This window comes from Bolinopsis microptera, chromosome 12 (assembly GCF_026151205.1).
Source record: "Bolinopsis microptera isolate Bmic1 chromosome 12, MBARI_Bmic_1.0, whole genome shotgun sequence".
Classification (NCBI taxonomy): domain Eukaryota; kingdom Metazoa; phylum Ctenophora; class Tentaculata; order Lobata; family Bolinopsidae; genus Bolinopsis; species Bolinopsis microptera.
The window spans coordinates 6,615,915-6,632,486 of NC_087083.1; the positions used below are offsets into that span (position 1 = coordinate 6,615,915).

General features: G+C 37.3%; 1 protein-coding gene across 2 annotated transcripts in view; it reads right to left on the reverse strand.

The window, feature by feature from the left end:
• The window catches only part of LOC134824143 (potassium voltage-gated channel subfamily A member 10-like), a 59,955-nt gene that overhangs the window by 36,218 nt on the left and 7,165 nt on the right, over positions 1 to 16,572 (reverse strand). The gene's annotated exons all lie outside the window — the stretch shown is intronic.

The window sequence follows — 16,572 nt, forward strand, 5'->3', positions numbered from 1 at the left end:
TTAAAGATTTGGATAAGTACTTTTTCAACTGTGAAGTGATCATCGCGGTGAAATGAAAGGCTTAACTTTATGGCATAATATACCCAAATGGATCTGTGACTTCCGAAACACTGATCCCATAGTTTATGAAGCTAATTGAACTTGGAAATAACTGTACAGTGAAGCGAATTGACCGAAACGGTGAAAACCAAAATGAAAATAGCCACATTTACTGGTAAACAGAAAAAAATGAATAAAATTAATATTGAACGAAATACAGGCGACTGCTCGTGTAACATATAATACTGTGTAATAGTATTACACTGTAAATGACTGTAATACACAACTTTTAATACTGGAAAAATGGCAAGCACTGATTTGATTTGATACTGTGAGAAGATTCGACATTACTTTTACACTGCATCTATTGCGGTTAGCTATTAAAGTTTACTCAACAACTTATGAATGAAACGCAGAAAAGATTGTACTTAAGAACAAATTTTGTTTGCTTAATTTTTCAATGAACAAGAAATTCCATAAAATTAGAACAATAAATGTTTAATAAATTTTTGTTTCGTGATAACATATCATGCATAGCAAATAATTTCAGTAAAGACAGAACGTACGAAAAAACTCTTAAATCGATTTTTGAAAAATCTTATATTTTTATTCTGCGTCAATTTTCAAAAGTAATTTTTAAAGATCTGTCAAAATCAACCTTTCGCCGATATTTTTTAACTTTCAAAAAAGAGCACTGGGTGAAATATTTTCAACACAATTAATAATTATGGAAAAAATCTTCGACTTCTCGAAAGCTGAAAATTATCCCTAGATCTAGATAGACAGACCTTATGTTATTGGGCGGTATAATTACTGTGGATATTAAGTTTTGGGATAAATGATTTGTAATGTGGAACATTAGAAGATGCACGTGGTAACCAGTAGTAACCAGTAGTAACCAGTAGTAACCAGTAGTAACCAGGGTGATGAATATGCATAATGTTGTAGTATGCAGTAACCAGAGCAGCAGAAGCTGGTAAAAGAGTTGCAGTAACGGTAAAAGCAGCGTGAAGTAAGTGGTAGAGCAACGGAACACATCTGACATATCGCACGAAGTTGGTGACAGTTCGTTTAGAAAGACTGATAATATTAACAAGATACTGTTGCACGACCAGGGTCGTTCCAGTTAAAACAACACATGACCCGACAACCCGGCACTCCTGACAACTCGGCACTCCTGACGTGCACAACAAACTGACAAACCGTCAACAGATCGTATTTTCGTAAAACGCATTACACATTGGACGGTAGCGAGGAATGGGTTTATATATATGAGATGCACGTTACAATTTGCTTCTTAGCGCTGAATCCTTACAAATTTCTGCACACGTTACGAGTTATATGAATTGTATTAAATTATACCTGAAATGGCTATTTATTATTCTTAATACTTGATTGTGCAATGATTCTTTAAGCAGTCAACAACAACTGTTCAATGCAAAGGAAGCAAGGAACTTTAAGATAATTAATGGGGATTGAGACCTCTTCGTGAACCTCTTCATGAACCGGTAACCCGCTCACTCGCTCAGTGGCGCTGTATGGAACAATCCTCGATATAAACCAATCCCACATTACAACGATGTGAAGTGTGATTCAAAGGAGAACATGTCATAATATTGTGGTCTTACATTGCGGGCCGGGGCATATACAAATTATGTGATACAAAAACGTGATTATCAGGATCCAATAGAGCAAGTTATCCTCTAACTCGCTCACACCAACTCTTATCAATTACCAGGATCCAATGTCAATAAAACTACAGAAATACTCTCTCTTACTCTCTATCTCTCTACAGAAATACAATGTGTACCACGTCGCCTCGTCAGGCGTTTATTACACTCACTACTTGTCAAGTCACAGCTAAACAATTACAAGAATTACATACATTTAACACATCAATAATGCAACTCCGGGCGAGCACTGAACGAGATGGCCAAATAACTGCAGTCAGCGGTGAAGGAGATTCTTTACCTGCCCAGTAAGAAACAATTACTTGAAATAGTTGGTTGAAAGAAACGATTTTTCTGTGATAAAACACTTATTTTTCTAATTTTCACTCCGATCCAAATTAGGCTATGATTCAATAGCATTTTAAAACCGCGAATTGGCCTTAAAACATCTGTGGGAGAGACTAACACCGCAAACTAAAGACCGGAAAGTTTTGTTCTGTATAAGGGGTCGTTCACATATTACGCAATCATCTGAGGGGGGGGGTTTCCGAATGATTAAGCTAGTGTAATTTTGACACAATAGCTATGTGTAAAACTGATTACGGAGGGGGGGAGGGGGGGGGGGTAAAAATGTTCCAAAAAATGATTACGTAATATGTGAACGACCCCTAAAGAGAATGCCTATGTTCTACTTTTGACGTTTTCATCATGATCAGCTTATTCAAATATCTAAGTGCTAATATAATAAAAACAGGAGACATTAAAAAGATAATAAATACAGCTGGAAAGCTGACATCTAGTAAGAGAAATTAGTATCAACAACGAAACTTTGGAGCAAAGCACGAGAGAGAACAAGTTACTAAAATTAGGAGCTTTAAATTTAAACATTCCTATATTCTGTAGGTATTGACCTTCACAGAAGTGAGATATTTATAGTGTAAGTGAGCGAGTAAGCGGAACTAAAGAAACCTGCCAAAAGAGTTGGGGTTATGATTGAATGAAAGCCCCTCGTGAGGGGATTGTCTCTAATGGACTAATTTATTAACTACATCATAATCCGTTTAAAATAAAACCCCAGTGGGCACTCCTGAGCGATAACTCCTTGTTATCGCTCCGAACAACAAGGGAACCAGGAAAAGAGCTTATAGTTCTAATCACTCTGAACAACAACGGAACCAGAAAAGGAGCTTAAAGTTCTAATCACTCTGAACAACAACGGAACCAGAAAAGGAGCTTATAGTTCTAATCACTCTGAACAACAAGGGAACCAGAAAAAGAGCTTATAGTTCTAATCACTCTGAACAACAACGGAACCAGAAAAGGAGCTTATAGTTCTACACACTCTGAACAACAACGGAACCAGAAAAGGAGCTTAAAGTTCTAATCACTCTGAACAACAAGGGAACCAGAAAAGGAGCTTATAGTTCTAATCACTCTGAACAACAACGGAACCAGAAAAGGAGCTAATAGTTCTAATCACTCTGAACAACAAGGGAACCAGAAAAGGAGCTTATAGTTCTAATCACTCTGAACAACAAGGGAACCAGAAAAGGAGCTTATAGTTCTACACACTCTGAACAACAACGGAACCGGAAAAGGAGCTTATAGTTCTACACACTCTGAACAACAACGGAACCAGAAAAGGAGCTTATAGTTCTAATCACTCTGAACAACAACGGAACCAGAAAAGGAGCTTATAGTTCTAATCACTCTGAACAACAAGGGAACCAGAAAAGGAGCTTATAGTTCTACACACTCTGAACAACAAGGGAACCAGAAAAGGAGCTTATAGTTCTAATCACTCTGAACAACAAGGGAACCAGAAAAGGAGCTTATAGTTCTAATCACTCTGAACAACAAGGGAACCAGAAAAGGAGCTTATAGTTCTAATCACTCTGAACAACAAGGGAACCAGAAAAGGAGCTTATAGTTCTACACACTCTGAACAACAAGGGAACCAGAAAAAGAGCTTATAGTTCTAATCACTCTGAACAACAACGGAACCAGAAAAGGAGCTTATAGTTCTACACACTCTGAACAACAAGGGAACCAGAAAAGGAGCTTATAGTTCTAATCACTCTGAACAACAACGGAACCAGAAAAGGAGCTTATAGTTCTAATCACTCTGAACAACAAGGGAACCAGAAAATGAGCTTATAGTTCTAATCACTCTGTACAACAAGGGAACCAGAAAAGGAGCTTATAGTTCTAATCACTCTGAACAACAAGGGAACCAGAAAAGGAGCTTATAGTTCTAATCACTCTGAACAACAACGGAACCAGAAAAGGAGCTTATAGTTCTACACACTCTGAACAACAAGGGAACCAGAAAAGGAGCTTAAATAGTTCTACACACTCTGAACAACAAGGGAACCAGAAAAGGAGCTTATAGTTCTAATCACTCTGAACAACAAGGGAACCAGAAAAGGAGCTTAAAGTTCTAATCACTCTGAACAACAAGGGAACCAGAAAAGGAGCTTATAGTTCTACACACTCTGAACAACAAGGGAACCAGAAAAGGAGCTTATAGTTCTAATCACTCTGAACAACAAGGGAACCAGAAAAGGAGCTTATAGTTATAATCACTCTGAACAACAACGGAACCAGAAAAGGAGCTTATAGTTCTAATCACTCTGAACAACAAGGGAACCAGAAAAGGAGCTTATAGTTCTACACACTCTGAACAACAAGGGAACCAGAAAAGGAGCTTATAGTTCTAATCACTCTGAACAACAAGGGAACCAGAAAAGGAGCTTATAGTTCTAATCACTCTGAACAACAAGGGAACCAGAAAAGGAGCTTATAGTTCTAATCACTCTGAACAACAAGGGAACCAGAAAAGGAGCTTATAGTTTTACACAATCTGAACAACAAGGGAACCAGAAAAGGAGCTTATAGTTCTAATCACTCTGAACAACAAGGGAACCAGAAAAGGAGCTTATAGTTCTACACACTCTGAACAACAACGGAACCAGAAAAGGAGCTTATAGTTCTAATCACTCTGAACAACAACGGAACCAGAAAAGGAGCTTAAAGTTCTACACACTCTGAACAACAAGGGAACCAGAAAAGGAGCTTATAGTTCTACACACTCTGAACAACAACGGAACCAGAAAAGGAGCTTATATTTCTACTCACTCTGAACAACAAGGGAGCGAGTAAGCGGAACTAAAGAAACCTGCCAAAAGAGTTGGGGTTATGATTGAATGAAAGCCCCTCGTGAGGGGATTGTCTCTAATGGACTAATTTATTAACTACATCATAATCCGTTTAAAATAAAACCCCAGTGGGCACTCCTGAGCGATAACTCCTTGTTATCGCTTTGAACAACAAGGGAACCAGGAAAAGAGCTTATAGTTCTAATCACTCTGAACAACAAGGGAACCAGAAAAGGAGCTTATAGTTCTAATCACTCTGAACAACAAGGGAACCAGAAAAGGAGCTTATAGTTTTACACACTCTGAACAACAAGGGAACCAGAAAAGGAGCTTATAGTTCTAATCACTCTGAACAACAACGGAACCAGAAAAGGAGCTTATAGTTCTAAACAGTCTGAACAACAAGGGAACCAGAAAAGGAGCTTATAGTTCTAATCATGAGACGAACAAAGCGAGACTGTACGAGTAACAGTTGACGGGGAAGGAAGTGGAATAGCGCGATATTGAACAAGACCTGCACCGGTATTAACTGTAACCGCGTTACCAGCATGACTGTTACTAGGCTTATTAGGAAGATCATTGGAACTGACTTCTGCTGCTCACAACTAAAAGAGTGCACTAGCTATTATTACTGCTACCAGCATTCAGCAGTTACTGTTCAGTGTTCACTACCAGCATGATATTCGTAAACAAGATTATATCAGTCTCCGGGCCCAATGACCACACACACTAGACGCGGTTTTTGCCAAGCACCGAGCTCAACAGTATCATCACTCCCGCTCTGGATTAGAGAACTCAGTGCCGCGTCTGTGCTGAGTATATTCCTGCACGTTATCAAATACAAATAAACAGTATCCGACTTTTAAACTAATAACTAGGATAGGAATAAAAACTAATAAAATTGTGATCTTTAACAAATTGGGCAAATACATTACACACTCGCCCCAAAGCGTCACTTCAGGGGTAAAAGGGGAGACTAATTATGCAGTATGCTGTTATATAAAATATGTGTGTTTCCTTCAGAGAAACAGTCTTATTTGCTTTTCTGTTTCTTTCAAAGAGACAATCTTATTTGCTTTTCTGTCGAATATTCTCAGAAAGGCCAAAAACTGTCACCCATTTGGTTTGTTAACTTTTCAGGGATATTGGTGCGTGTTTTTCTGCCACAAGATAAAGCAGTAGCGAGATTGGAGCTAATGTGAAGTTTCTTGACAATAATACCATGAAGGAATGTGACCTGATACTCCGCATTACTATCAGTGATAGTTATGCGGAGTTCCTGATTTCATTTCTAATTTACTTCCAGAGTTAGGGAAATACCGTGTAAGAGCTAAACCTATGAACATTCCTGTATGTTATCAAATTATAGTGGGTAAAATAGAATAAAAGCTAATGAAATTATAAGTAAGTTTTAAGATGACGCCTTGCAACATGTTTGACGATAGCCTGTAAATTGATTGTTTGATCTCAAAATTTAAACAAATCATCTCGCTTGATTGATTCAAAGGGAGACAAACATTCCTCTGAAATTGTAAATACAATAGTTTACATTGGTGCTATTTGGGGCAGTAGGAATAAACACTCAATGAACACAAGTTATGGAAAGAAGCACCGCGGAGAATAAGTCATCAGAAAATGAGGGAAATATGGAGAAGGATGTACACCACCCACTTCAAACGAGTATGGAGGGACAGGTTCGTTGGATCAGTCCCAAAACTTCGTAAAGAGAGCACAAGAACAGCGACAGTTCCTTACCGGACACTGTGAACTAATTTAAAACGTTTACCGGGATAAGCATGACAGGGCTTCAATGCCCTATCCTATAGAGGTTATCTTGACCACATCCCCCCACGAAGAAGAGGAATCCAACAAGGGATCTTCCCATCGTGGATGGTATCAGGGAAATGGTGGTTGACAGTTGTGTGATTTGGGCAATATCAGCTTACTGTCTTTTCCTTAAAGTCCTTAAAGTCCTTTCCTGCGGACTTTGCGGTGTAAAATATGTCTGGATTTTAAAAGTTGGAGGAAGTGTGGTTTGGTTGCAATGAAACCTTGCGATTTTCAAATTGTTACAGCTTCCCTACTATACTGTCTCTATACAGTTTCCCTACTGTTCTGTAACTAATGTATCAATTTAACTATGGTAACTATGGTAACTATGGTAACTATGGTAACTATGGTAACTATGGTAACTATGGTAACTATGGTAACTATGGTAACTATGGTAAGTATGGTAACTATGGTAACTACTAACTATGGTAATTATGGTGGCTCATCCCCATAATTACATTAACAACTCTACATTCAAATTTTTGGAAAGTTTGTAAATGTTGTCAAACTGACATCATCAAATTAACATACATTAAAATTAGGAAACAAAACATAAAAAACTGCACTGTATTTTTAAACGGACGTACGTTGGCAAACAGTGACATAATACTCGGAATGCAATTAAAAGATGACAAGATAAGCTTCTAATAAATAATAATGCTATTCGAAAGTTGTGTCTTCATGTCCAGAATTATTGAGTAAAAATTAATAAGGAAAAGGAAAATAAAGCAACATAATATCAACACTACAAGGAGATAAATTAACTTCTAAATGCGATGCTATTCCGCAGAACCTGACAAGCATACTTTAGCTCAGTATTAGTGAATAGCAATGAGATTATTAATAAAGGAGCTTATGCATGGTTTTGTAGATTATTTCTAATTGTTCGGACTGTTAAAAGGGGCCGGGGGGGGGGGGGGGGGTTGGGGGGGGGATCCTGCAGACTGTTTAATTCATATTCCGTTACAGCGCCAGCCCCTCGTATGGAACTATTTTCTCAAAAAAAGTGTAACTGTGTTATGAGTAATATTTATGTAACTGTGTAATGTGTAACATTCATGTAACAGTGTAACAGTGTAACTGTATAGCAGTGTAATAGTTGAACAAAACAAAACACGGAAAGAAAGGTTTTTAAAGAGCTGTCCGCCCGCACGCGAATATAGTGTAAAATATTGACACACTAAAGTACGTAGTGGGTACATCTGCTGAACACATGAACACACTAACGCTACATCATTCCGCTGAAGACAAAGAGCGCCAAAAAGTGCTGTGGGGTACGTGCAGCAGTGTCGATACGTGCAGCATTGCAGGTACGTGCAGCAGTGTTGGTACGTGCAGCATTGCAGGTACGTGCAGCAGTGTCGGTACGTGCAGCAGTGCAGGTACATGCAGCATTGCAGGTACGTGCAGCAATGTCGGTACGTGCAGCAGTGCAGGTACGTACAGCAGTGCAGGTACGTGCAGCAGTGCAGGTACGTGCAGCAGTGCAGGTACACACATCAGTGCCGGTACGTGCAGCAGTGCAGGTACGTGCAGCAGTACAGGTACGTGCAGCAGTGCAGGTACGTGCAGCATTGCAGGTACGTGCAGCATTGCAGGTACGTGCAGCATTGCAAGTACGTGCAACAGTGCCATACGCACATTAGTGCCGGTACGTGCAGTAGTGCGGGTACGTGCATCATTGCAGGTACGTGCAGCAGTGTCGATACGCACATCAGTGCCGGTACACACATCAGTGCCGGTACGTGCAGCAGTACAGGTACTTGCAGCAGTGCAGGTACGTGCAGCATTGCAAGTACGTGCAACAGTGACGGTACACACATCAGTGCCGGTACGTGCAGCAGTGCAGGTACGTGCAGCAGTGCAGGTACGTGCAGCAGTGCAGGTACGTGCAGCAGTGTAGGTACGTGCAGCAGTGCAGGTACGTGCAGCAGTGCAGGTACGTGCAGTAGTGCAGGTACGTGCAGGTACGTGCAGCAGTGTAGGTACGTGCAGCAGTGCAGGTACGTGCAGCAGTGCAGGTACGTGCAGCAGTGTAGGTACGCACATCAGTGCCGGTACGTGCAGTAGTGCGGCTACGTGCAGCAGTGCTGGTTCGTGCAGCAGTACTGGTACGTGCAGCAGTGCTGGTTCGTGCAGCAGTATCGGTATAGCTTAAAACTACCTTCATAGAAATGCTCAAGTTCTTTGTTGAGGGTGCTAAAGAACTTTAGAACTAATTTTTTCATGACGGAAGTCTAGAAAATGATAATATTAATGAAGGAGCAAATTACTTTAGCCAATTATCATTTTGATATTTCAGCAGCAGAGACTGTACGTGCAGCAGTGCCGGGGTATTTGGCTGTAATTGCTGGTTACATGAGAATTTTGATTTACCTCAGTCTTACACACTAACTAGTCTGTTAAATTAGGTGGTGAGTGAACCAGACAATAGTTAGTTGTTAAACACAGTCACTAACAATGATAGTATTGATGAAGGAGTATATTTAGCTGCTGAACGAGGAAATGTGCAGGGTTCATGGCTCAGAGAAAATACAAACCAGCGAGCTTCATTACTATTCAGGACATGGCGCAGTGTGATTAGTGCCAGTCTACCCCAGACTTATTGTTAAAACATTGCCAGCTTCATTACATTGTGCTTTTAAAGTGGATTGTCTGCGATAAGGGCACTGTTAAACTGTTAAAAACGTAGCGGAACGTCGCTAAAAACGTCACAATGAAATTCCAGGCTGGAAACACAAATATTGACGAAGGAGTATAGTATAAGATCACCAGATTTGGGAGGTAATGCTTAGCGTCACCATGGTTACCGTCACCATAGTGACGTTAAGCACTGTTAAGTGTGACGACAAATAAAATAAATCCATTAAATAAACCCAGTTAGATAAATTGATAAACTTCTTCAACATCTAAATTGAAGGTAGGATGTCTGAACTTGTGAAATTCAATAGCTTTAGTGTAATTAATGTCATTATCTCCTAATTAAATTAATCAACAATAAAGGTTTTAATTGAGCCGGAAAATAGGAGACCGGTCATGAACCATAGTAACCGTCACCATAGTGATGTTAAGTATCTCTTAGTGTATCTAACTAGTATCTAGTTTCTTTAATTGAACAATGTTAAAGGTATTTATATATCTCTTAGTGTATCTAACTAGTATTAGTTTCTTTAATTGAACAATGTTAAAGGTATTTATATATCTCTTATTCTATCTAACTTGTATCTAGTTTCTTTAATTGAACAATGTTAAAGGTATTTATATATCTCTTATTTTATCTAACTAGTATCTAGTTTCTTTAATTGAACAATGTTTAAAGGTATTTATATATCTCTTAGTGTATCTAACTAGTATCTAGTTTCTTTAATTGAACAATGTTAAAGGTATTTATATATCTCTTACTGTATCTAACTTGTATCTAGTTTCTCTTATTGAACAATGTTAAAGGTGTTTATATATCTCTTATTGTATCTAACTAGTATCTAGTTTCTCTAATTGAACAATGTTAAAGGTATTTATATATCTCTTACTGTATCTAACTAGTATCTAGTTTCTTTAATTGAACAATGTTAAAGGTATTTATATATCTCTTACTGTATCTAACTTGTATCTAGTTTCTCTAATTGAACAATGTTAAAGGTATTTATATATCTCTTAGTGTATCTAACTAGTATCTAGTTTCTTTAATTGAACAATGTTAAAGGTATTTATATATCTCTTACTGTATCTAACTTGTATCTAGTTTCTTTAATTGAACAATGTTAAAGGTATTTATATATCTCTTATTGTATCTAACTAGTATCTAGTTTCTTTAATTGAACAATGTTAAAGGTATTTATATATCTCTTAGTGTATCTAACTAGTATCTAGTTTCTCTTAATTGAACAATGTTAAAGGTATTTATATATCTCTTACTGTATCTAACTAGTATCTAGTTTCTTTAATTGAACAATGTTAAAGGTATTTATATATCTCTTACTGTATCTAACTAGTATCTAGTTTCTTTAATTGAACAATGTTAAAGGTATTTATATATCTCTTATTGTATCTAACTAGTATCTAGTTTCTCTTATTGAACAATGTTAAAGGTATTTATATATCTCTTAGTGTATCTAACTAGTATCTAGTTTCTTTAATTGAACAATGTTAAAGGTATTTATATATCTCTTAGTGTATCTAACTAGTATCTAGTTTCTTTAATTGAACAATGTTAAAGGTATTTATATATCTCTTAGTGTATCTAACTTGTATATAGTTTCTCTAATTGAACAATTTTAAAGGTATTTATATATCTCTTAGTGTATCTAACTAGTATCTAGTTTCTTTAATTGAACAATTTTAAAGGTATTTATATATCTCTTAGTGTATCTAACTAGTATCTAGTTTCTTTAATTGAACAATGTTAAAGGTATTTATATATCTCTTATTGTATCTAACTAGTATATAGTTTCTCTAATTGAACAATGTTAAAGGTATTTATATATCTCTTATTGTATCTAACTAGTATCTAGTTTCTTTAATTGAACAATGTTAAAGGTATTTATATATCTCTTATTGTATCTAACTAGTATATAGTTTCTCTAATTGAACAATGTTAAAGGTATTTATATATCTCTTATTGTATCTAACTAGTATCTAGTTTCTTTAATTGAACAATGTTAAAGGTATTTATATATCTCTTATTGTATCTAACTAGTATATAGTTTCTCTAATTGAACAATGTTAAAGGTATTTATATATCTCTTATTGTATCTAACTAGTATCTAGTTTCTTTAATTGAACAATGTTAAAGGTATTTATATATCTCTTAGTGTATCTAACTAGTATCTAGTTTCTTTAATTGCTATTTAACATAATGCATTGTTCTGAGTTACTACTTATCAAAAACTAAGATAAACGCCAGGACATACTGCTGCGACTTCGTGAAGCTGTACAGGAACAAAACAGCACGGAGTTGTGAATAGTAATCAGGTTGGGTAAACGAGGCAACAAACAGTGACTGCCTACCTGCCTACCCGCCTGCAGTGACTGCACGTTATTGATTAGTAAAAATACAGACTAGCGGCAATATATAGCTTACATAAACAAGGTTAGCACACCGAATACTAATATAGCCTAAGAATATTAAAACTATTGACTGCCAGCCTTTTGTGTGTAATGATATTAACTGCAGTCTCACTGAACATGCCAAAAACTAACACCTTCTAATTTCGTTCAGTCTACAATAGTACAATTGTGGTCGCCAGGAAAAAAAGCGCATTTTAAAATGATCAGAAACCCTATACTATCAAGTTTCACATATACTGATATGTGTGCGATATTATTTTATATGGTAGTGTTACCATAGTAACGGTAACTTGTAAGGTGTGTACAGTATGCTTGTAAACTTATAAATAACTTGCTGGTTAATCCTTAAATTCAAAAGTTTGAATAATGATGAGGTTCTTAGTAGCTTTCTTGATATTTTTACTTTAATACAACTTTACTCTACTTCTTATCAACACGAACATACTTGTATCTGGAAACTTGGGCAATGTTTAAAAATGTCAAATTAGACACAGACTAGGTGACTCTGGCTATTTCACGTTTATTCATATTAATAATACATGTATCAAAAAATGTTGGTCTTATCTTCAAGGGAGACTTGAAAGTGAGAGAGTAAAAGTCAGCACGTTTAAAAAATATCAATCAAAAAGCTCGATTTTCCAATAGAAGTTGTGATCTGTCATTAAAAGAAACTAGTCGCACAACTATACACTTATGACGTGTTCAGTGTACACGAATACAGCGTGGTATTTGGAAAATATTGCCATCTATACAGCAAAACTATGTATAGTTGGAACAATGGACGCTATAAGTATTGTGTAATGATAACATTGATGAAGGAGCATGACAGTGTTGTATACAAACGGAGCTACTCTACTTGATTAATATATAATTAAACTGCACTGTCAGCATAGGCTGCATATACATTGTATTGGGTATTGTCAGAGTGGTTGTTCTGCGTGCCAGACACAATATGCACAACACAAGAAAAGATTTGATTCCATATATACCAAGCTATAATAGTGAATACATATATAATATATAATGTGCACTGAATAGAAGAAAACATCTTCTTTACCATGCCTCCCTAGGCAGTACAAATCATTGCAGCTTAAAATCTAGCAACAATTTGTCGAATCAGGGTTGCCCTGCGCTGAAGGTTTACTGTAAACCTCTCCTTTTGCAATTCATTTGTAGTCTACTCTCTCATTCTGAAGGCTGACTCGTTCGCTGCCAGACATTTCTGCCCGACTTATGAGCGTATTTTGCTTTCGTCAACACTACTCACCAAGCTACCCTGCCCATGTAGGTTGCAGGGTTGAGTAATGTTTAAATTCACGTTAACTACGGGCAATATAGTGACCAAATAGTGACAATATAGTGACCAAATAGTGACAATATAGTGACAATATAGTGACCAAATAGTGACCAAATAGTTGGATAGCATAGGCTAGTGTAAACCACTCAAACCTTAACGAGTACAGAGTTCTGAAATCAGAATATTGGCTGGGGTGACACAACAACAACAAGCGAGCTTAGCAATCACAGGGTGACACTATCACTTGAACAGAGAATAAATTAACTCTGGATAAATTGCAGATAATGCTTTTTTGTTTTCCTTTGACTATATCAAAAATAAATCGAGAAATTTCCAAATGTCCACAAGACGATATTGGGGGTGAAGAAAACAATAGAAATAGAAAGATGTAAACATAAAATACAAGACAGGTCTGACACCCACGTGACGTCCCAATATGGTAATCCGTGTCATGGCAACCAGGCATCATCTTAAACAACAGATTGTTTTTAAAAACACGACATTTTACTCGTGTTTTGAAGACAAAATAATTTCTAATTTTTCAAATTCTTTGGAATTTTTCAATACAAATGTCACCTAATAATTGGCTATTATATTGCATTGTAAGAAAAATACTCATGCATTAAGATATATCAGTAAGTCACGCAACTACGATACAATGCAAGCGTAGTAGTATTTTAATAGTATTTTAGCTAACATAATTATTCACACTGAATTGCTTTCACAAAGTCTTCGGCAAGGCTATCAAGTAGGTAATTAAAACTTAAATGCGACAATCAGGTTGATTTAAACGACTTAAAAAAGGAACAATATCGAAAGCCTGAACTGGTGCTCTATTATTGTACGAATAATAATAAACAACACACAACCAGTACAACGAACGAGGCTTCTAAAATTAAGCATAATTTATACCTCTTAGATGCACATGAACACTGCCAGCTATGCTGGAGTAGAGTTTATTAGAGTGGATTCTCAGCCAACAAAGAACAAAAGAACAAGGTATATACAAGCAAAATAAACATAACGTGAGGTAAAGTAGAGCGTAAGGTAAAGTGATTAAATAAGAGCGACGTGTGGCAGATATTACGTAAAATAATGTAAAGCAGTTAAATTTAGAACAACGTGAGATTAGTATTGCGGGACGAATGTTAGGTGAAACAAGATGAGCGCGACTACTAAACTAATTCTACCTGGTCAGTGTGTCAGTGTGTTGTCTCATGGTGAGGGTGTAGGGGTGGGGTGTAAGGGGGGGGGGGGGGGTGTAGGGGTGTGGTGTGGGGGTTACACATAACTAAACGTCCCCGTTAAATTATATTTTAACGAGATCTAGATAACTTTGCAAAGCAGGAACGCGCACTCCTCTCTGTGATTGGTACAAGTACCTCAAAGGATTTTTATAAAGCAGTATGAACAAACGTAACGGGTATATTATAGTGTGCTGTACAAAGAACGCGGAATACTGAAAATATCCCAGACTTGAACAGTTCAGGCAGATGATATGTATAGCTACAAACTGTGTTTCGTTTAAAATTCCAAGTTGTGATGATACAATGAATTAGACAGTGTCAAAGTAACACAACTGTTTTACATTTCCCGAACACACACGAACAGGACATGTCCGGCTCCTGAGCACGGAGAATGTAACACGGCCGGGCTAATAGTAGAGCGGATATAAAGGAGTGTTACATGTAGAGGAGAGAAAGTACAGAAAAAGAAGTGTTGCAGAGGAGAAAATTACTGCCTAACAAGAACTGACAGTCAGCAGCTGCAGACAGAACAACACCCCAACCTAAATAATTTTACACATCAAGCTTATTGTAATAATTACGCAGTAATAAGTAGTAGTAAGCTCAGGATTCTGTGCTAATTAGTCGATTATCGCTCCATGAAATATCACTGTCCTAATTAATACTCTTCACAGAACACCGGGGTCGATTATTGGTGGGCAGTTTAGCGCCTGATAACTTGATAAGGCCAAATCATTAATGCTATTAATAAATGCGGCATATTAACCTTAGCAAGGCTTCTCTCACTGTTTACTGCGGGAGATTAACCTTATAGTTGTAAGTAGTCCATTAAATTTAATTAGGCTTATTCATCCTCCCATATCGGGACAGATTAGTCAAGCATTATTTCTGTCACGCACATTGCACGCTATTTTAGTGGTCTCTCTTATGAAACGCAAGGTTTTGTTTAGTTACCTGCAATCAGGATAATTGTAATTCATTGTTAAAATTTTAGCAGTTAATTTAAGTTAAACTTAATTAAATTATCAGTTTAATTTCCGTGATACATTTTAGTCATACAATCTCTTTATCTGTAACGTTGGTAGTACCAAAATGTAACCCCATATTAACTCCATGGTAACTTCGTGGTAAGCCACTAGCTACCACTACTTACCACATGGTAGTTACTTTATAAGAACTAGTTACCACTAAATACCACATAGTTATCATTAATTACCATTGGTTACCATTAGTAACCACTTGTTACTATTAGTAACCATTAGTAACCAGTTGTTACTATTAGTAACCAGTTGTTACCATTAGTAACCACTAGTAACCATTAGTAACCACTTGTTACTCACCGTGGTGATCACTAGAAGAGGACCTCCTCTTCACAGCTGCCTCCTTGATACGTTTCCTGTCAGCTTTATTTAGTCGTGCATTGCTGCTCTCCCCTGGCTGGAGCACCAGCACGTTATTCCGGAGCGACAGTGTACTTTGAGTTCCGCGCAGAATGCGGCCAGACATATCACATGACAACACTGTTACTATGACAACACATGACAACACTGTTACTATTAACTAAACACAACTCTAACATAAACACTAAGCTGTAAGTATGCAGTATAACACTGTGCAAGCCCACCTGACGCAGCTACACCGCATATTGCTCTTATATGTGAGACTAGCACTCTCGAATACAAGTTACCATAGTTACCATAGTTGCTCTCATATGTGAGACTAGCACTCTCGATTACAAGTTACCATAGTTACCATAGTTGCTCTTGTATGTGAGACTGGCACTCCCGACTACAAGTTAACATAGTTACCATAGTTGCTCTTGTATGTGAGACTAGCACTCCCGACTACAAGTTACCATAGTTACCATAGTTCCTCTTATATGTGAGACTAGCACTCCCGACTACAAGTTACCATAGTTACCATAGTTACTCTTGTATGTGAGACTAGCACGCCCGACTACAAGTTACCATAGTTACCATAGTTGCTCTTGTATGTGAGACTAGCACTCCCGACTACAAGTTACCATAGTTACCATAGTTACTCTTGTATGTGAGACTAGCACGCCCGACTACAAGTTACCATAGTTACCATAGTTGCTCTTGTATGTGAGACTAGCACTTCCAACTACAAGTTAACATAGTTACCATAGTTGCTCTTGTATGTGAGACTAGCACTCCCGACTACAAGTTACCATAGTTACCATAGTTGCTCTTATATGTGAGACTAGCACGCCCGACTACAAGTTACCATAGTTACCATAGTTG